We start from the raw sequence: 5,110 nt of genomic DNA, 5'->3' as shown, positions 1-5,110 counted from the left end.
ATATTTCAGACTTTCAGAAACATGATATGGTCAAACTAAGGCACATAAACTTGTTCTAAAATCTATTTCAAACCCTCTTAAATCAGACTAACTTTTGAGTTCTGTCCTACATACAAAAAATGACATGACACATACACACACACACACACACACACACACACACACATATATATATATATATATATATATATAAATTAAAAAAATAGCTGTCAGGTAAACAAGTGAACATAAAAATCCCAGCCTTTATAACAAAGTTAGTTTTTTTTTTTTCATGAGGAGAGGCAGGCTTCCTTCACCCTACTGTGACTTACAGTATACTAAATAATAGGCTAGTCACCAGGGTCATTAAAAAAAAAAAAAAATAGGTTACTCTTAAGGTGTAACTGCATAAATTATGAGTTATCTGTCAATTTACTGCATTCAATAGGAATTAAAACACTTGCAAAAGGGAAAGATGTCTAGAACTGCACTAATGCAGATGAAAGGACAATTGCTTCAACAGAAGATACATTATACAGTATAACACTGTCTGCAAATTATAACTGGTTGTCTATGACAGGTTTCTTGATATGCTGTTACAGCCAAAGCACTGTCAAATCAACTGAACATAATGAATGTGTGAAAATAATCCCCTTAAGAAAATATGCCATGTGTTTGGCTGCCACCAATGAATCGCAAAAAGAAAACCAAGCAACTGTGAAAACCTCAAATTTGTCAAGTGTCAAAATGATAATCATTTATTCCAGGAAGGGCATAACAGCAGCCATTAATGATACATCTGCGAGACAAGCTAACAGGTCTCTGCTATCAATGGCTGAGCCAATGTGCTGCAGCATACTGAATAGAATGAGGTAATAGTCCATACTTTAAAATCGCGCTTTTGGACGCAACGCATTGGGTTTGACGTAAGTGACGCTAAACGTCATTGGATCTGGCGTGTCATGTGACCGATTGCGACGCCGTGCGTTCAAAAAACAACCGCGAATGACACCTGAACGCGATGACCAATAGTGTGATTATATTAGCAGTAACGGCTTCAGAAGACTTAAGATATTGCATACCAATCATATGGACAATTTGTATGGATTAATTTTACAGATTCCTATGGATTTATGCTAAAACTTTTCTGAGGAGGCTGTTGGCGCAAGTGATTCCCACTTTCGGATCTGAGGTCTGTTTCTTTAAGGTTACCTATATTTGTTGCTTTTGTACGGTTATAATAATCGGGGTGCGGTGTTAAAAATAAATAAATGGAAATTTTGTAACAAAAAATAAATAAAACTAATTTTATTAATTTGTATATTCCTTAAAATTCATAGAAAAAAAAAAGTAGCCTAAGCCTACAATGACAGTAAGCAACAGTAAAACATGAATTAAGTTGAATCAAATTGATTGTGAAAGTCGTTTCAACTTAAACTGACCTAGGAGGTCGTGTGTTGCCATGACTTTTTTATCATATTATTACCTGTAACATGTCTGTGCCGTACCCACATTAAGAATTAACGACCATTTCTACAGCCATTGCAAAGATACAGCAGAGAAAGAGCGAGAGCGTCTATTTACCTCAGCAGCAACCAATCTCGCATTCTCGCATCGGCAGCGATTATTTTGATCTTTAACGTTAGATCTTTCCTATTCTTGGAACAAAATTAATGCTTAAGGTTGATTCAGTATTACTCGTAGTGAAAAAAAAAAAAATCCCACACACAACATCAGCAATACTACAATGACAAAGTAATTATATTAAACATTTTTTTTATTAACAGAACGAATAAGACATTCGCATTGCAACAAATAAATAAAAGGTTTTTGGAATTTTCCCCTTACTTCAAACGAATGCTTAGTTTGTGGCTCATTATTATTATTATTATTAATAATAAAAATAGGTTATACAATAAAACAGTACAATGACAAATTCACTTATATTAAACTTTGAACTTTTATTAACAATATGAATAAGGGAAATATGTTTTACCCACATTGTAACACAAATAAACAGTCTTTGGATTTCCCCTTTCTTTAAGTGTAAAACGATTGTAGTTTGTGGTTCATTATCCTATTAATAAAACACATCAGCCATAAAATAGTACAATGGCAAATTCGCATAGGCCTATATTAAACATCTAACTTTTATTAACAAAATGAATAAGACGGATATAGCCTACTTGCGTTGAAGGCTAACCCAAATAAATAAGGTCATTATAAATGCTGTCATCAAGGCATTTTTAAATACTGCACACCTCTGACTTTTACCTCAGATAAACTTACAAAAGTTGTTTATCTTTTGTAAGTTTACAAAACTTACAAAAAAGTAAGTTTTGTAAACTTACAGCACCCCAGCACCCCCTGCTCAAAATACGTTCCTGCAGCTATGCTCCTTAGGTATTCCTTTGAGGGTTATAATCAAAAAGTGTGCACATTTAGGCTAAATTTTAGTCTGTCCCACAGAAAGCTATGACTTTAGAAGACATTGAATATAGTGCATAATTAAGTTGTGTGAACATTTTATACTTTTATGGGGCTTCTGCATCTTTTTCTACCCCAGAAATTAAAGTTGTAATCCCTCAACAATCTTCACAAATTCTCCTTTTGTGTTCCGCTTAAGAAAGTAAGTCACAGGAGTTTGGAATGCCATCAAACTAATTTTAATTTTTGGATGATTCCTTGAATGGAACTGAAAGTCATTTGGTTTAAAATGGTTTATTTCCTATGTTTTTAATTCCCAGGCTTAGATTTTGCTTTGCAGTTGCTCTCATGTTTCCTAAGCTATCTCTAAATATTCATTTATCATATTATGCTGAATCATACTCCCTTTTACAAAAGTCTGTGAGGTATACCTATTTATCAGATGAGGTTTATACCAGCTCTGAGTTGTTGCACTAGAGGCAAAGCAAAATAAATGTATGCAACATGCATTTTTAAATACTGCACACCTCTGACTTTTACCTCAGATAAACTTATATGCAAAGCCTGGTCATTCCACTGCTTCCTTGTACTAGTCATGTATAATTCATCAATGTTTATTACCATGCTAGCCAAATTACCAAACCTGAAGCGTATATATCATACGTCTTCTGGCAACAGACAGCGTCTTAAAAGTGCAGATGCTTTGCTTCACCGTGTCTGATTTTTCCATCTTACTGTTTGTTCCCTTAATGACACCTGTCTACAAGTGTGACGCTTCTACCGTGAGCCCCTCGCACACCTTTCATCCTGCAGATTAACTTTCAAATATGTAGGGTGGAATTACAGCACTAGTAAGCGCTTGAAGCGGCACTGTCAAATTTGAGCCACTTTAGTCATTGCTGCACTCTCAGGTTTTCATTCACTACATTTGCCCGTACTCCACACGGCCTTGACTGCGTCTAATCTATTTAAACACTCTCCCATTGGTTCTCATGCAAGGTTGGATTCATCTTTCTACTTTTTGTAAATGTGATATGAGGTGGCGTGCTATTGTACTGCCTCCTATCTTCTCATCTCTTTCTACACCTTTATCTTCCTCATCTCGTGACACTCCTCCTCCTCGGCAATTCGGTTCCTCTCAATACTCAATTGTGTTTTCTTCAAGGTCATAGGCAGTGACAGGTTCTTTTTCTGTTTAAGCTGTAATGCAATCTTTCAGTCATCTTCTAGAGGTGCTCTCTCTCTCTCTCTGTGTGTTCGACAAATCACACTCATATTCCCTAGTACCAACTAGTTTGTGATGCAAATCCTATTTAAATCTGTCACTTGCTGGCACCGCAGGCCTGAGAAACCAAGAGCGACATGTGTCAAGTGATCACAGCAATTTGCAAAACAAGAACACATTTATGATATGAAACGCCCTCAGATGAGCTCTGGCTTACAGTACAATACTGAGGGATCAAATTCTGTAATGCAACTGATCCCTGATAATCACATGATTAATGATAAGCTTCTATCCTATACATATTTATAGCCAGGCAATAGCATTGAGTTCCTTTAAGTACACTTGAAATACATGATTAAAGAATATCTATGGAATTATGAATATATGAATATTCAATGATACAAAAAGGCCACCAGGGTACAAATATGGTTCCCCTTCAGGAACTCGAGCTGCGTCGAAGTCGCCGCTGCTCCATTGGACTGATTTGACACGTGCTTCAGAACGCGGTCACGCAAGGGCGTTCCCAAAGCGACTTCGACGCAGCGTCTCATTCCCTCGGGGAACCATGGTTACATACGTAACCTAGAGACGTTATTAATAGTGCTGCTTGCTAAAGAAATGACATACACTATTGTTTGGGGTCGGTTAGACTTTTTAAAAATGTTTTTGAAAGAAAGTTCTTACGCAAACCAAAGCTGCATTTATTTGATCAAAAATACAGTGAAACAGTAATATTGTGAAATATTATTGCAACTTAAAATAATTGTATTATTGTATTTCATATATTTTAAAATGTAATTTATTCCTTTGATGGCAAAGCTGAATTTTCAGCATCACTACTCCAGCCTTCATTGTCACATGGTCCTTCAGAAATCATGCCAATATGCTGATTTGGTGCTCAAGAAACATTTCTTATTATTATCGATGTTAAAAACAGTGCTGATTTATATTTTTTGTGGAAACTGTGATACATTTTTTAATGATTCTTTGATAAAAAGAAAGCTCAAAAGAACAGCCTTTAAAAAAAAAAAAAGCCCCTAATCTTACACTCTAAAAAAAATGGTGATAGCACTAAAAGCGGTTCTTTGGCTTGAAATAACAGGGGAACCACTTTTAGTGCTATTTAGCACCTATTTTTACAGGTGCTCACATTGTCACGTAGTATTGTAGAACTGCAATAATATAAAACTCTATAAAAGAACTACAGATTTTGATAAAATGCAACCAGAGACTCAGACGCATGAAATTATTTTACCATAAGTTCCTTGCCATCACATATGTGCTTTATAAACACTATTGTAACAGCCAAAGAGAAACTTATTTTAACTTAAAATTAAAGTCAAGGGTCAAGAGGCAACTAAAGCAAACACTATTCACCAAAACGGTAAGTTGAAAAAAAAAACATCTAAACCTTAATTCTCAATAAAGAACTTCTGTTTTAGATACTCCAGAAATAAAGTCTAACTGGTTAGTGGTTAG

General features: G+C 35.3%; 1 long non-coding RNA gene across 1 annotated transcript in view; it reads left to right on the top strand.

The window, feature by feature from the left end:
• The first annotated feature begins 1,030 nt into the window (after window positions 1–1,030).
• Window positions 1,031–5,110, top strand: part of LOC107684489 (uncharacterized) — a 28,979-nt gene continuing 24,899 nt past the window's right edge. Inside the window, exon 1 of the long non-coding RNA XR_001633862.1 lies at window positions 1,031–1,171. This is a non-coding gene — a long non-coding RNA (uncharacterized LOC107684489). The remainder of the gene's footprint in view (window positions 1,172–5,110) is intronic.

The sequence above is a fragment of the Sinocyclocheilus anshuiensis genome, unplaced genomic scaffold (genome assembly GCF_001515605.1).
Source record: "Sinocyclocheilus anshuiensis isolate Anshui unplaced genomic scaffold, SAMN03320099.WGS_v1.1 scaffold1833, whole genome shotgun sequence".
NCBI lineage: Eukaryota > Metazoa > Chordata > Actinopteri > Cypriniformes > Cyprinidae > Sinocyclocheilus > Sinocyclocheilus anshuiensis.
The sequence above is the reverse complement of the archived record's forward strand: the minus strand, read 5'-3'. Positions and strand labels throughout refer to the sequence as shown.